Here is a 17,097-nt window from a genome sequence, read left to right on the forward strand (position 1 = left end):
TACCTGGAAGGTGAGCTCTATGAAGGCTAAGATTTTTGTTTTTGTTTTCTGCTGTATCCCCAACCTCTGGAAGAATGCCTGGCATGCATAAAGCACTCAAATAAGTATTGGTTGAATAAATGAATGATTCTAACACATTCCAATTGTCAGGGCAGGCCAAGGTGACCTGCTGTGCAGAGCTGCCTGGCTTCTACTTTCATTTCTATCTCCCTCCTCCTCCTCAGCTTTTCCCTAGGAGCCACTTGTCTGCACTTGTTACTGGTGAAAGGCTGTTGAGTCCCGAGAGGTACTGGCAGTAAGTGCACCCGTGCTTCTGCTGCCAGGCACAAGCACACCAGGGTGGTAGCCTTGGAAGGGAGCGTGAAGTTTGCATCATTGCATTGCCATGGTTGCAAGAGGGAATTTGAAACTATTTATACCCAATTTTGGTTATCCCTGGATGCCATTCATGGAGAAGGATGGAAGGAAGATACTTTTTTCCCAAAGGAGAATTTGGTGGGGCGCCAGCAGGATGTTGCTGCGGTGAAAAACGTCCCACATCCGCCTTTGCAAGCGAGGTGTGACCCAACCTGCCCAGATTGTGGCTCACCTCAAGTTTCAGCCGCACCAACCACAGGGCTCTGAAAATGCCAGCAAGGCCTCTAACCAAGAATGTGATTCCTCCTCCTGGATTTACTGTCCAGAAAGCAGAGCGTTGACTTCGCCGCCCCAGCGTGCAGGGGGAGTGGGAGACAGAGGAGAGGGGGGTGGAGGGGCGCTGCCAGGGTGGCAGTGGGCACTGCTCCGCGTCTGATGACGGGCAGCCGGCAAACTCGGGCCAGGCCGTCCCAGGTCTGGGCTCTGGGAAGGATAAAGAGACAAGGAGCAGTGCCAAAGGCCACCGCCACCAACCAGCGCGGTAAGGAAATAATTTCCTGACCTGTTCATATGCCAGTGGGTCCTTAGCTGGGAAAGTTTCCTTTTAGTTGCAGAACAGTCCAAATTAAAGAGCACTTACTTTTGGGGTGCTCGTGAACCGTGTGACACGCACACACATATACTCACAAACAGCTCTGGTAACACTGACGCTCCTTAAAAAAAGAACCCTAACACCCAGCCCTCTCTCCTCCTGGCAGTAACGTCTGGAGACCCAGGCTCGCCCTGCCCACTTACAGGGAATTTGCCAGTAGAATAATAGGGGAACATTTCCATCACTTGACTCAGCTCTCTTGGGGCTTTATTAACATTTTAAAATTCAAACCACGGCGGGGGGGTGGGGTGGGGAAGATGGGGAAGAAATTAGAGTGTGTGGGGGAAGGGGATCAGTAGCTGTGGTCAAACCTTTGGGAAGTGAGAAATTGAAAGCGTCCGTGGCGTGCGGAGTTGTCTGACTTCCTCCACTTCGCAGGTTTATTTTCCTGTGGGCGGCGTGTGTGTGGAGTGTGGATCCCGCGAGGGGCAAGCCCCCAAGGGCGAGTTGCCCTCCATTCCGCAGAGGTGTAGGTTTCAGTGGAAACTTTCTGCTAGAGGCCCCTCCTCCTTCACCTTGGAAACTGGCACCTGGCGCAGGGTGTCCCGGGTGCAGGGGCGGGGCCAGGGCCGCAGCGCGGCTCCCAGTCCGGAGTAGCAGGTTGGTCCCCGCCTTGGCCGGGTCCCACCCTCCCCAAGTGTGTGGAAGGGAGGGGAGGGGAGGAGAGGGGAGGAGGCGGGAGCGAGTCTGGGACCCAGGAGGCTCAGCCACCCGCTGGTGATCCCTCGAAAAGTTGCCCTCACACCTCCTCCAGCCTGGTACTTCCTTCCCCTGGCCCTGCTGTTGAGGTGGAGTCAGGCGGGGAGGAGCCGGGCAGAGACCTGCAAGGTCTCCGGCAACAAGCCGGCTCCTCTACTTTAGTACTCAGCACTGGTGGCGCCCCGGGTCTGCGTCCTCAGGACCAGGCACAAACTTTCTGGATTGTCCCGGGACATTTGTTGGGCACGTCCCGCACTACGCGGGTAAGAGGAGCCACGCCAGGGAGACAGGTACGTGGCATGCTGCTGTGAGATTTGCACTGGAGGGATTTCTTTTTTTGGTTAATTTTAGGGGGTTAAGGGAGGAGGAGCAGAAGTGTCCCACCTTTTCTGCATCCCCTCCCCCAGCTGGGCCGGAGGAACAGGTTTGGGGCGGGGGTGGGGTGGGGGACCCAATGGGAATATCCCAAACAAGATAGCTGGTCGGCCAAGTCACAGAGGGCAGGAGGTGGCTGCCAGAGCTGTGGGACTGGGTGTTACTCGGTGGTAACCCCGGGGGAGAGAGAGCGCCAGCTCGTTTTGACGGAGAAAGATGTCAGAAGGGCTCTCACCCCTTTTCTTGGTCCCTGGGATCAGAGAGCTGGGTCCTGCGGAAGGAACGGGGATCTGGGACTCAGCTTTCCTCTCTAAACCTCCTCGTTTACACAAGAGACAGAGGCGGCGCCACTTTGAGGTTTGCAGCACTTTATTGTTATAAGGACTTACTTGTTTGGTGGCTGTTGCTCAATTTCAAAAGTTCTCAAGTGAAACTGCGTTCGTTCGGTCGTGATGGTGTGTTTGTGTGCGTCCCGCCTCGACCTCAACAAAGCTCCCTTGTTAACCCCACTTCTGCTAGAGAGTGGCACTAGCTGCTGTCCTATTTCAAGCGCGGCCAGAGCGAGGTGTTGGTGGCAGCAGTGGCAGCCGTGTTTGCTAGGGGCTTTGGGAATCACATGAGCAGACCTGGTGAATGAGGCCAGCTCTGGCCCACCCACCTGGATCCGTCCATTCTTCGCAGATCCCGCCTCCACCATCCAGCAGGTGCCTGAGTCGTCCAGGGAAGGGGAAATTCCACCTGGGGGGAAGGAGCCCCAAACAGGGGAGAGGGAGCTCTGAGGGGGAGTGGTAAACAATGCATACCAATTCCCTAAGAGCTGGCACTACTCCCTGACTTCTCGGAAAGGGTCCTGCTATCTAATTCATCTGATTAGGATCTCAGGTGCTCTCTGCTAAGTCATAGCTGCCCTGATGAAATTATGTAGGTCACCCAAAAGTATTTCCTGTTTAATCACCTTTATGCCACTGGTTAATGAGGGAAAAGATTTCCTCTCATTAATTAGTGTATCTTGCCTGCTTGGCAGGGTCACCTGCTTGACCCTCAGGTTTGTTGTATACTTGGCACTGGACAGGATGTTATCCCAGAAGCTGCCCCAGCCTAGTGAACTACAGCTGGAGTCCCCATTTGGAGAACTTCGGTGGTCTTCTCTGGACAGAAATGAGCAAAGGCTGGTTTCTTTTAGCTCCAGTTAATCCCTTTCTGCAGAGCTTGTAAGAATTGTGTCCATGCTTGTCTTGAAATAAACTAACTTTGGGGTCCCCTGTGTCATTCATCCTGTAGCTTTTGTAACGGTATTAAGCTGTGTAGGGCGGGTAGAAAAGGCAAGAGAAACCAAGCGTCAGTGAACTAGATTCAGAGGAAATTTAGAATAGCCTAATCATTTAGGCACAATGGCCTCACTAGCTTCCTCCTTGCCTCTGCGCAGAGACTCTACAGGTTGTATCCTTTTTCATGCAGGCCTTTGAAGGCTAGAAATGAAAGGACTGCTTTACTACAGGGTCAGAGAAATGTATTGCTGGACAGTTCTTCATGATAAACTCCCAAGTTTGGTTCAAAATCCTTTTTCTTCACTTTTTCCTACCATAATAGGGAGTCACTAGATAGTGCCTCCAAGTCAAGAAGCAGGCATACAAATAAGTTGTTTAGAGACGTAGAGGTGCGTATTAGGAGAGACAAGTAAGAGTTGCCTAAGAAGTGACTTTTGAAGCAGTTTCTGTATTACTTTTAGAAAGAAAATTTGATAAGAAAGCTTCCTCTCTCTCTAAGTATAAAAGAGAATTGTTCTCTTGGATCCCTTGTTAGATGCTTGATCTTTATTTTGTGTGCATTTGTCTCATAGGGCAACACATTGGCCCTTTAAAGAACTAGACCCTCAGATTCTGACCTTGGAACACAATTTACATCTACTTCACTCTTACTCTCAGCTACTTTCAGCTCTTAGTTTTTAGTCTAGGTAGGGAACAGTGCTCAAGAGTGATCAGTAACGTCAGGGACTTCATTTCTGGGGATCTCTTAGTACAGACAATAATATAAAATAACATTTCTGTAGTGCTTTATGATTAACATTGTGCTGTGACTTAACTATTGTAGTGGGCACTCTGCTATTCCGACTACAGGAGAGGAAAACAGATGAGAAGATAAGCAACTTTTAGGTGTGCACTTGGCTCCTGTATGTGGTAGACTCAAACCTGAATTCAGGATTTCCGATTTAGATAAGGCCACGTTTTAAGTTTTTCCCTGCTACCTTTTGTGAAGTGTTTGGATGTGCAAAGGGATCTTATTTCTTATTAAGCAGACTGTCTGTAATTGGAGACAGGACTACACACGTCTACATGTGTATGTAATATTTTTATCCGTTGCCTGTCCACAGTGTGGCTGTCCCTAGAGAGGTGGGTGGATTGGATGAATAAATGCCCCCAATAAATTGAATAAAGAACTTTGGTAATGTCTAAAATTTAAAAAAAAACCAGGACATAGGAATGTGAGTGTGTGATTTACAAATATGGAAATAATTACTAGAAGAAACACTTCGAAGAGTTGAAGGAGTGGCTTTTGGGGAGCAGAACTCAGGATTAGGGGAAGCCAGGCAGGAGTCTACTGTTTTGGGCTAGTACCTTATAACTTTATACCTTATATTTTATATTATGTACATACATATTCTTTTTTAAAACTCTTTTGGCAAGGACAGAGTAAAGGTGTGTCTTCAGAATTTTAGAGATGACGTGATCAGAGATTGCTTATTCCTCCTTTCGTTTTGCAGGTGAGGAAATTGAGGTATAGGAGTTTAACCGTTTGTGAAGGTCACGTGGCTGGAGAAACAAACCCTTCCCTGCACAAGTTCACAGCCCTCCCCAGGCAGGTGGAGATTTTGCCCAGGCTTGTAATTCCTCAATGACCTTTCCAGGCAATTTTCACTTCTCCTATCTAGTTTTTACAATGTTTGCATAGATTATGGGACCGTGGATTCAAAAGTGGTTTCTCTACTTACTCATATTTCCATTATGAAAATGCTTGAAATATCTTTAGTCTGCAGACAAAATTTTTGGTAAATTCTGTAATAACTTTTAATTAGAATTGGAGACACCTAGGCAGTTTGTGTGCAACTTTTTAGGAATTTACAGCGTTGCTCAGTTGAATTTGATAAATACTGGAATTTGGGCTAAACTTTTATCCTGAGAAGCTGTGACTAACAGGAGATGCTAAGGGAGCTTTTCCAATACCTCTGTGTTATTGCTTCATTTTGAAGTTCTGAGAATAAGGACACAGCTGTCTTCCAAAAGAGAGGTACAGACAGATGACATTTTAGAGCTATTACATTGAAGTTTTAATGTAAGTTTTCCTTTTCTTTATACATAAGATTCTCTCCGACTTCCACTCCACTTATATTGCCAACTTAACTCTTTGTTTTTTTCAGATTATACAGTCTATATTATTTAACATTCAAACTTACAGAAATATGTAATTTTGAAAATAATAGCACACTGTAATCTTATATTCTGGAGAAACTGCTATAAATAAGTATATGCTTTTCTTCCAAAATTTCTCTCCATTTTAAAATATATTTACTGTTATTGTGATTATTAATAATCACAATATTATTTAGTGGGGCAACACTAAACAACTTTCAACTTGGCTTCTGTTTTTAATTTAATATATCCTGAAAATATTTCCATGACCATACACATGGAGCATTCTGGCTGTCTAGTATTACATCACAGGTCATTTAAACAATTTCCTATTGTTGGAAATTTGGGTTGTTTCCCATTTTTCAATACTAAGAACAGTGCTTTAAAGAATGTCCTTAAAAAAAAAAAAAAAAAAGAATGTCCTTAAAGTACACTTGTGTGAGTGTTTTCTGTGGGAAAATTTCTAATTTATACCTCCTCTAATAGTGTACCTTCAATGAAAACTATATTAAACCTTTGTTCTTGAATGTGTAAGACTAAAGATAGAAATTATTAATATATAACCAGACATCGACATAGGAGGTCATAGGAGCAAAAGGCTCTGAGCTCTCTCCTCATTTCCTCACATTTAAGGTTCTTTTCAGTTTAAAATTTTTCCCCAAGAGAAGATAGTAATTGATAACAGCTATAAAAATACTCTGCAGTTGTTGGCAAGCTGCTAATTAGCTTTTATGGAGCATAATTTTTTTAAAAAAACATTTTCTTAGCATTATTCTAGGGCATGCCATTAAGGAGTTCAGGGAATACACTAAGCTTTGCAGAATGCAGAATGAGTACCTTTTAGCTCCTCTTCTTGTATTTTAAAAATTTACTTCTGTTGAAATATTAGTAATCTGTAAATTTTAAGATCTTTAGGCTTTTGGATAGTGCCAGGAACTGATTTCACTCTTCTCTGTGTGAAAAGTGTGAAATAAGATGTTTTGGCTAAATTTCATGACTCTGGCTCATTGAAGGAGGAACATTTCAGGAATTCCTGTGGCAAGTTTTTATTGACCATCTTAGAGAGTTGATTAATATTTTCATTGAGTCTAAGCTTTGTTCATAACCATTCAATTAAAGGATTACATTTCAGTCTTCAAAATTAGTGTCTTCAGTTTTGTTTGTGTTAAAGGAACTTGTACTTGAAACTTATTCATTAGGTCGATTTTCTTTGTAATCTATCAGAATGAGTATAGAAAAATATAAATCTATACACGTTTATTCTTGCATAAGTATGTAGTGATATAAACTATCATTTGAAAATGTGATCTTCAGTATGTCATTTAGCATGAATACTTCATGCATCCTCAAAATGAGGTAACCTCTGTCCATATTTATTTTATTAGAAAGAATGTTTTTGATATTTTTGTATGATAAATTTTCTTAAACAATTTCTTAGGACAGGATAAACTTTGTAGTTTGCATGTACTCATTTTCATCTTTTTATGGGAAGACACAACTGCCTAATATATTATTGTTGATTATTGACTATTCTCTAATATGAAGCCACTTTTTTATAAGTTGAATATTTTAAATCTCCCAACATGACATTGTATATGTTACAAAACATTTACATTTTTGCTTGTTTTAAACAAGATGTAGTAGTTTGGACACATGAAAGATCTGACAATGGGACCTTCATTGACCTTGATTTGCCTCAGGAAACACCAGACTACCTGCTGCTTACCTGAGTTGTATTAAAAACTTAATAATCAGCTGAAGTTTGACCTTTTCTAAATTCCCTCCTTGCTCTTCTCCACTGTGTCACAGTTCAGGACCTTGCAGGTGAAAACTAGACCCAGGAGTTGCTATTGGTGAATCAGCTTATAACTTGTGTTAAAGTGTTTGTACACTGGTTTTGTTGCTGCTTTCCTTTGTTTTTCTCTTTAAGTAATCCTACCTCTTGGTCATATTTTAGGGTTGGTTTGTCACTGAGGAGTGGTCTCTCCTTCACAGCGAGTCACACAACTCGTGGGTTTGATGGTGCTTCCTGCCTCAGGTCGGTCTGACTCAACCTACTGTCCTCTGAGCTCCTGCCCATGTGGGCAAGCCAGGATCAAACTCTCATCGTGCCTTCCCTGTGCGGATAATTTCTGAATCTGCCTTCTCATTGCTGACTTTTGTAATCCTAGGCTTATTCTTGCAGTCCCTCTGGGTAGCGCTACATTTGGATCCTGACATCAAATCAAATAGAATGGCAAGAGTAACTCTGCATCTTAATTCTCTAGCAGAGAACCTTTATATTGAATAGAATTCCCATGTATGTTTGTTGATGACCTGCCTCTTATTACCACATGGGCAATTATAATTTTTAAAATCTTATTTCTGGCCCCAGTTTTTTCCTCTCTAACCCATTCCATGCCATAGGCAGTTTGATTTTATAAAGCACAGCTCTGGCCATGTTGCTGGTCACGGTCCTGTTGCCCACTGGGTAATGACTCACCTCAAGGTGTCACGGTTTATTTTACGTGCCAACTTGACTGAGCCTGGGCCTTAGGGTGCCCAGATGTTTCGTCAGCATTATTCTGGGTGTGTCTGTGAGGATGTTTCTGAATGACATTAACATTTGGATCTGTTGACTTAATAAAGCAGATTGCCTTTCCCGTTGTGGGTGGCCTTTATCCAATCTGTTCAAGACCTGAATTGAACAAAAAGGCTGAGGAAGGGAGAATTCACTCTCTTTGCCGGACTGTGTTTGAGCTAGGACATAGGTCTTCTCTGCCTTCTTTGGACTCAAACTTGGATTTGAGCTTGAGCTACACTATAGGCTCTCTTGCTTCTCTCCTTGCTAACTGCACATGTTGGGACTTCTCAGCCTTCATAATTGCATGAGCCGATTCCTTATAATAAATAAGTCTCTCTGTCCCTGTCTCTTCTTTGTGTGTCTGTCTCCCATTCCTTCTGTTTCTCTGGAGAACCCTGACTAATCTGAGAGGCATCTCTGATATGCTGCCCCGTGCAGATCTCTGCCCTGGCTGCCTGTGGATCTGTTCCTCATTCCTGAGCCACACCCTTCCTGTTCCTTTTTCTCCATTTCTCCTGGGACTAATCCTTCTTTCCAGTTATTTCAGTAATCGGCATGCTTCAAAGCCTAGTGCAGAGGCTGTGTCCTCCCCTAAGCCTTTCTTGGCAGTCTTTTCCTGTGGTAATTTCCTGGTATTTGAATCTCCGTACTGAAATTTTAGGAACCTAGTCATTTTCTGACTTCTAGTGTTATCTTTTTGACATTTGTCCTTGTTTCCAACTACATTATAAACTCCGTTGGAGCCAGATCAAGCTCTGTACTACCAAATCCTCTACTGCTCATCATGTTGCCTTACACTTAGTAGGTAGCCAGTGAATATTTACTGGTATGCGTACATTTTAAAGCATTAAGATCTACCTAGGAAAAAATGTCTAATTCATTTCCCACAGGGCCTAGCACTCTTTATCAATGCAGTACTCTAGAGAGACTGCTGGTTGTTTGGGGTTGTTACTAGAAATGAAACCTATATATCATCTGTGACCTAGAGCTAACTTTTCCTAACAGAAAAAATTGAGTCATATTTTAAGTCCCGTTGAATTAGCCCTTTCCTGAGGTACTGGTTTGCAACTATTTTTGCTGTTATCAGCTTTGCTCTTATCTCTTATAATTCCTTCTCTTGGCCTCTGGCTAAGTCTTTTCATATTTTCCTCTGTAAATATGTTACGTAGCACATTTGCATCAATAATTTTGAACAAGGGTAAAGGGGAAAAGATATGGAAAATGAGCTACATATAGGCAATTTGAATTTGCCAAATTTTATGCAAATTCTATTTAAGCACAGTATGATTTTCCTTATTTTTCCTGTAATTGATGTAGTTTTTGAGGAACATCATTGGCCATCGGAACTCATTCTGCTCTTTGGCTTATCTTTTAAACTCAAAGTATTGCAAACCCTCTGCCTCGCACTTTCTATCTTCCTTACCCTGAGCTCCTGCGCTTATCTTCTAACGCACTACACTTGACTTCTTATTAGGTGCATTGTATATTGACTGTCTTCCTGAATAAGAATATAAAGCTCCATAAAGGGCTGGGATCTTTGGCTAAATTACTATTGGCTGTCTTTGACTATGTATCTCAACATATAGACCAGTGCCTGACCTTCAGTAAGTATTTGTTGAACTAACTGGGAGGTTGCTAACTTGAAGCCCTTTGTCCCCCACGTCCCCTTGGGTGTTTGGTCTTTCTTTTTTTTCTGTTGTACCCTCTGAAAGGCCTCTGTTTCTTTTTCTCTCTTTCTTTCTTTCTTTCTTTTTTTTTTTTTTTTTGCTGAGGACTGTTTCTATCCAGAGCTAGTTAGTTCTTTCACCCTACAACCACCTGTTCCCCAGGTCTGTGCCTTTGTAATAGCCATGTCAGTAACAGAAGAAATTTACGGTCCCTTGGCTGTTCATAGTTTACAAAGCACTTTCACATATAAGATCTCATTTGAGGTATTCTCGAGTCTGTGAGAGCAATGTATTCTTCAGGGCCTGCTGTTCACCAAAGTCTTCCAGTTGGCAAAATCTTGTCTCACCAGGGATGAGCCCATTCTTCATTATGTGCCAAGCATACATTCCCTTTGGCTTTGCTGTTGCTAAATTATATATAAGGACTCTGCCCCTTTGATGTCTGCTGGCCTTCTAGGATCACCCATTTTAATCCCCAGGAGAGTGCCTATGTAGTGTAAGGGCCTCAGGTAGAGTGAGAAAAATGAGAAAGGAAAAAAAAAAAAAAAAAAAAAAAAAAGGAACAAGCAACCAATAAGTGCATTAATGGGACACCTCAACAGAAGGTTCCTAGCTAGGTGCTGAGCAACTATTGTTGCCTCGAAGTTAATTTGCCAGCTGGAAGTCTGTGTGGAACTGTGCAGCAGGAAGTGGAAGCACACGTATGGAAATGGGAAGTTTGGCTGAAGGATGTAATCCATGTAGAAATGAGAACTGTTACTTTCAGGTCCTCCACCAGTAAGTTGCCGTTACTGTCCTCCTGGCCTCTCCCTTTGCGAAGCTATGAAGACAGAGCCATTTTCTTCCTAAAGGCCTTCTGTTCTTGCCTGTAAGCCATGGGAGTGCTCAATAACTATTAGTGTCTAATAATGACACAGGAATATTCCTCTGAGCAGTCGGAGAGCTGTAGGCATGTCACACATTGACAGGTACTCACAAATCTCTTTCTGCTGTTTTGAAATATTACTGCCAGGGGAGTTGTATACGACTTGTTTTGACAGAGTGGTCTTAAATATTCATTCCTTTTACCCATTACTTTAAGGGAAATGCTAGCATTTAGTCTTTAGGCTTCCAGTAGTTATTTTGGAGGAATTGTATTATAATTTTCTTCAAGATTCTGATTTTCACATGGCTCATTTATTTATGCATTAACATATTAAATTATTATTTTTAATGATGGAGGAACATGCACTTTGAAGTTAGTTCAAAGTCACAGGTTACTTGGAGGTCTTGGGTCAATTGTTCTCTCTGGTAAGTTAATACGCAAGTATTTATATTGTGGGAGGCAGCATGAGCATAGTGGAAAGAGGACAAAATTTGGATGAACGCTGGTTCAAATCCCTGCTCTACCATTTAGTAAATGTATGACTTTGGACAAGTAAGTTTGCTTTGGTGACCCTTCACTTCCTCATCTTGAAGTGGAGAATAATAATGCTCCTCCCAGGGATTTTCTGTGAGGGTTAAATAAAATAACAGATGTGAAGCGCTTAACATGGAAGTAGTCATCAGTCCATGGCCATTGCTATTTATGTACTGAGGCTCTGTTAGCACTTTTGAGGGACTGTTGGGAGGCTTTCAAAAGGTGTCTGCAAGGCCACAAAAGATGGCAACAAACATGTATTTGACACAAAAAACCAGGACAGTATGAGATGAAGTGTTATTTGTACAGAAAGTAAGTACAAAAAACCAGAGAGGTAGAGGTCATTGTGGTCATAGCCTTCAAGAATCATGGTAGAGATTGTGTCATAAATTGTGCATTTTCATTGTAAATTATAGAAATTAAACTGTGTAGAGGGTTATTTACTGGTTTATATGTCCAGGAAGTGAGGTGAGTCTCAGGGAAGCCCAAACTGGAAACTTCTGTATCACTGAGACTCTGTCTCTAAGTTCTGCTTGCCTGTCAGCTTCCTCTGCTTGGCCGGGGTGTGGCTGCCAACAACCAGGGAACCCCTGAGAGATCCTGATCTTCTTCCCCCTGGTCTAAATCTCAAAATCCCAGGAATGGCTGTTTGGCCTCGTTTTGGTGACATCCTTATACTAGTGGCCAGGGGTACACATTATCTGGTAGTTGGCAACCCTATGTAGAAATACATAGAGTGGGAGGAGGAACAGTTTATAAGAAAGGAGGGTGCTGGACAGCAGGAGCAGGAGGTGTGCTTACTCCTGAGGGGGAGGACGAGGACGAGGACGACTCTTTGAGGGGAAAGAGGGAGGCGTGTAGAACACTCAACCAAAGACACAGTTGAGAATGAGAAGTTGGTTTGTATTAGTCAAATAGGACAAGGTAGACTCTCAGAGTGAATGAGAGGTTTGGAGAGGTTGGTTGAGGGGTTTAGCCTGATACGATAGGGCATAAATCTGAATAACTGATATCAAATGGACATAGTTATATTGGATCCTGACTTTCTTTTATTCTTTAAAAATAAGTTCCCTATTGTAGGCTGACTGTTTGAACTGGTAACTTGAGGACTAAGTTGAGTGCAGTTGAGAAGTTATACTCACTGAATATACACAAGGTGGTCTTTGTATTCAAAGACAGATGTCCATTCTGGCACTCCCTTAAAAATTAGATATTATCAAGCATTTATCTTACAGGTTTTTTTCCAGGAAAGGCATTTCAGAGAAACCAAATAGGTGGTTTGGACAAAATCTTGTTTTTAGAATAATTCCAGCTAATATATGCAGAAGGAATGATACAAATAAAATATCACCATTTTGTTACCCTTAATGAAATAACAGGTCTAGGTAATAATCATCAATGACTGCTAAAACTATTAGGTCAAAGGCTGATGGGGAACTTCATAACTGATAGATTAGGCCAATAACCCCTGAACCCACTGATCAATCTTAATGTTAAAAGAGAAAGAAGTAGATACTACATGCATCTTAATTTGATGCAATAGGAAATACACAGAACTATCTGTGAAGCTTCTAGTCAAAATCTGAATGTGCTTCTGGTCAAGCTTTAGATCTAACTGCTAGTTTATAGGAAGCATGGGAGAAAGAGGACCATGTTAAACAATGGAGACATAATTAGCCAAATCCAGCTGTACAAATTTCTATAGGGCATATTACTCAGTTTATTTAATACATAAATGGTAAGAAAAACAAGGAAGAGAAACTATTACGAAGAGACTTAAGATACATATCAACTGTGTTTGGATCTTGATTTGGATAAATCAACTGTAAAATTATAAATTATCAGACCATTTGGGAAACATTTATTTATTTATTTATTTATATTGTTCCATTTGGGAAATATTTAAACTCTGATTGGAGATGATATAAATTAAAGGACTTTTGAGAAGGAATGACAGCCCTGGCCAGTGGCTCAGTTGGTTGGAGCATCATGCCACCCACCAAAGGGTTGTGGGTTTGATTCCCAGTCAGGGCACACACCTAGGCCGCAGGCTTGATCTCTGGTCAGGCACGCACGGGATGCAACCGATTGATGTTTCTCACATCGATGTCTCTCTCTCTCCCTCTTCCCCTCTCCCCTTTCCTCTTTCTCTAAAATATAAGAAAAGGAATGATAGTGGTATTATTATTTTTAAAAGACTCCTTATATCTTGAAGATATACACTGAGTTTTTTCCAGACTATATGATATTGTATTAGTTTCCTATGGCTTCCTTAACAAATTGCCACAGGTTGGGTGGATTAAACAACAGAAATTTGTTCTCTTATGGTTCTGGAGGTCAGAGATCAAAAATCAGGGTGCAGGCAGGCCCTGCTTCCTCTGAGATTGTAGGGCAGAGTTTTTGTCTCTACCAGTTCTGGTAGCTGTCTTCAGTTGAGGCTGCATCTCGGCCCAGTCTCACATGGCCCTCTCTACGTGTAGCTGTGACAAATCTCCCTCTGCCTCTTTCTTCCAAAGACACACGTGATTGCATTTAGGTCTACTTGGATAATCCAAAGTAAATTCCTTCTTAAGATCCTAAATCGTGGTCACATCTTTTGCCATATAAGTTGATATTCACAGCTTCTGGGGATTAGAAAAGTGATATATCTTTGGGGGCATTTTTTTCTTATCTCAGATATGATATCTAAGATTTGCTTTTTAAACAATCCAGCAGAAGCAAGGAATTGAGAGATTCTGACTTGCCGAATTTGATTGCGAATTTTCTAACCAACTCGTGGCAGTCCATTGTACTATTCTCTCACACCAAGATTCCTTAGCATCAGTTTTTCTCAGCACCTGGAAAATACCTTATAACCCCTGATAATATCAATACAACCCTCATTTTTTTCCTGTTAATAAATTAGGTATGAGTTTCTAATCCTTCAAATTTTTACTACTTTTTAATTTTTTTTGAATCAAAAAACTGTTTATTGACTTTAGAGGGAGGAAAGGAGAGAGAGAGGGGAACATCGATGTGAGAGAGAAACATCCATCAGTTGCCTCCCATACGCTCTTACCAGGGACCAGAACCACAACCGAGGCAGGTGCCCTGACCAGGAATCAAACCCACAACCTTTTGGTTTACGGTATGACGCTCTAACCATCTGAGCCACACCAGCCAGGGCTTCACTACCTTTTTAGCTATTTCTTTGTGCTTTTCAAGAAAAGTAAGGGTGAACGAAAATCTCTCCATTTGAAATTCAGAAATTGTACGATGTCAGATGACCTGAGGCTTAGATACGGTAAGCCTTTTTCTCTTCCTTACTGAAATATTGGTGAGTGCATGAGGTAGCACGGTTACTTCAGAGACTCATGGGCAAAGTGACTTATCATGCTATCTTTGTCAAACAGATGAAATCATGAAAGGCTCAACATTTTTATTACAGGGCCCATCTTTCAACTGGGTTTTCACGTGATCCCGCACTGTCCAAGCGAGCTGCAACTGGGCGCGCAGAGTACATTCCTTGGCACGGCTCAGTGTAATTACCGATTTCCTGCAAGTTACCCTTTTAGGTAGTATTACAGTGTAATAAGGCTTGAGATTTTAATTCCTAAATCCAATGTATTTTATTCTGTTTTTTCCTTAATAACCAAAAAATAATGAGATTTTCATGGCTTCTCTTTCTCACTCCTGTGCTGGAAAGATTTCAAGGTATACAGTTAAAAATAATCACAGAGGCAAAGCACAGCATTTCTCAAAGAGCTATTGTGATATATCAGAGGTATGATATTTCTCAAAATGCCACTATATGCCCAGTTCAGGGTTAAGTATATGTGTTATAAATGATAATGACTGCCACCATACTGCTGTACACTCTTCAAGTTACTTCACATATACTTACTATTGTAATGATTTTTTTTAAAGGAAAGAACCCTGGTTGGTGTGGCTCAGTGGTTTGAGCACTGGTCTGCGAACCAAAGGGTTGCTGGTTCGATTCCCAGTCAGGGCACATACCTGGGTTGCAGCTCAGGTCCCCAACAAGGGGCACATGAGAGGCAACCACACATAGATGTTTCTCTCCCTCTTTTTTTCCCTCCTTTCCCCTCTCTAAAATAAATAAGTAAAATCTTAAAAGAAAAAAGGAAGGAACACAGAAACTCATATGTAGAAGCTCTGATTAATTGTCCAGATTCTGAGAGGAACTGATTACTAATGCCTGAGTTCTGACTTAAATTGCCAAAAGCAGGATGTTTAAAAGTGTATTTTAGCCTTTAGAAGTCAGTTTTTTGACTTAGAGTGGCTTTATATGTTTTGCTTAGTGTTAGTGTTTTTTTGTATTGAATGTGTTTCTTTCCAAGTTAAAATCTGCATTTTGTAGGAAGGGCATAAATTCTAGTTGCAAAATCTCAAAATTAGACCATCTTCTTTTAGCTCATGGAATTAGAATGTAGCTGGTACATTGGTTGTTGATATAGCAGACTACTAAAACCTAGGTCCCTCTTACATGTTTGCTCTGAACTGTGGTACAAACTGGTCTGTCTGTGCCAGACACAAAAGCATGTGACCAATTTGGTACAAAATTAGACTTTTTGTGGTACATGTGTTGATATAGTATATAAGGCTGACTACATTGAACTTCTATTACTATGAAGTTGTAGTCCAGGCTATGGGAAAGCTGTATTTTTTTTTTGAATGGAGTGGACTAGAGATGGCATATTATAGTAATGTAGGTATAAAAATGACTTCTCCATGTGGGCAAAGTCATTGGTGAAAGAAGAGATTTAAATCTTTGCAAGCCTCTTGGCCATTCCAGTTGCTTACTAAATGGTTTATTATGAAACTTGATGGTGATTATTAAACTTCTCAGGCATTTCATCCCTTTAAAGTTATAAAATCACCCAATTTATGTATGCTGTAATAAAGGAGAAATGATGTATGGAAATAATCAAGATAGTGGTTTACATTTCAGCTGATATAGTATCATGGTAATCTGTTCTGCATTTTTTATTGTTTGCTTTTGTACAAGGAAGACATTTTTACTCAGTAATATTCTTTAAGATATAGGCTCTTTTATTACCAAGGTGTAGCACAATTTTGCAGGAACACACATTTTTACATAAAATGAAGTACTTCCTAAGTTTTGTTTTTATCTTTACTGCTTTTTCTTTATTTAAAAGAAGATAAAATATAATGCAGAAAGCTCATTGCAAAAGACACCCAATATTTGCATGATGCTCTTTGGTTTGCAAATAATTAACAAATAAGGAACTCCAAGGCTAAAGGAAAGCATTATCTTTGACTAAGTAACGAATATAGAATACCATTCAACCCTTTACTGATTTTACACCCTTGGTATCTGTCAAATCCACTCATCTACCTGTGTTAACTCCACTCTCTCTTCTAAATTATTATATTTAGTAGCTTCTTCACTGGTCTTCCTGCTTCGACCCTATCCACTCCCTAATTGGTTCTTCTCTCTAGCCTTAGTAATTTTTAAAGAATCCAGATTTCATGGTGTCATTTTCTTTCTTTCTTTTTTTTTAAGATTTTATTTATTTTTTTAGAGAGAGGGGAAGGGAGGGAGAAAGAGAGGGAGAGAAACATCAATGTGTGGTTGCCTCCTGCGCATCCCCCACTGGGGACCTGGCCCACAACCCAGGCATGTACCCCTACCGGGAATTGAACCATTGGCCCCTGGTTCTCAGGCCCACACTGAATTCACTGACCTACACCAGCCAGGGCTCATGGTATCATTTTCCTTCCCCACCTTCTCATCATTCTTAGGGTCCAATAAAGATCCTTAATGTGTGCCAGGCTCTGTGGAATCCAGTCGGACCACCTGGCCAACCTCATCTCGTACCATTCTCTCACTTGCTCTCAATTCTTTAGCACCACTGTCTTTCTTTCATTTTTTAATGTGCCCACATGCTTTAAAAAAACCCACAGAGCCTTTGCACACACTGTTCACTACTCAGACCACCATTTCCTCTGACCTC

At 41.6% G+C, this 17,097-nt stretch overlaps 1 protein-coding gene across 7 annotated transcripts in view; it reads left to right on the forward strand.

Annotated features, from left to right (window-relative positions):
* The first annotated feature begins 471 nt into the window (after positions 1-471).
* The window catches only part of FHIP1A (FHF complex subunit HOOK interacting protein 1A), a 187,839-nt gene continuing 171,213 nt past the window's right edge, over positions 472-17,097 (forward strand). For 2 of the 7 annotated variants that reach the window (XM_024568968.3, XM_053910923.1), the window contains exons 1-2: positions 1,624-1,998; positions 7,448-7,528. The gene's annotated coding sequence lies outside the window, so the exon portion shown is untranslated. Of the gene's footprint in view, positions 899-1,622; positions 1,999-2,162; positions 2,441-7,447; positions 7,529-17,097 lie in introns of those variants that run through there. The other 5 variants (XM_045202370.2, XM_045202369.2, XM_045202366.3 and 2 more) reach the window with 4 other exon arrangements.

The sequence above is a fragment of the Desmodus rotundus genome, chromosome 9, assembly GCF_022682495.2.
Source record: "Desmodus rotundus isolate HL8 chromosome 9, HLdesRot8A.1, whole genome shotgun sequence".
Taxonomy (NCBI): Eukaryota; Metazoa; Chordata; class Mammalia; order Chiroptera; family Phyllostomidae; genus Desmodus; species Desmodus rotundus.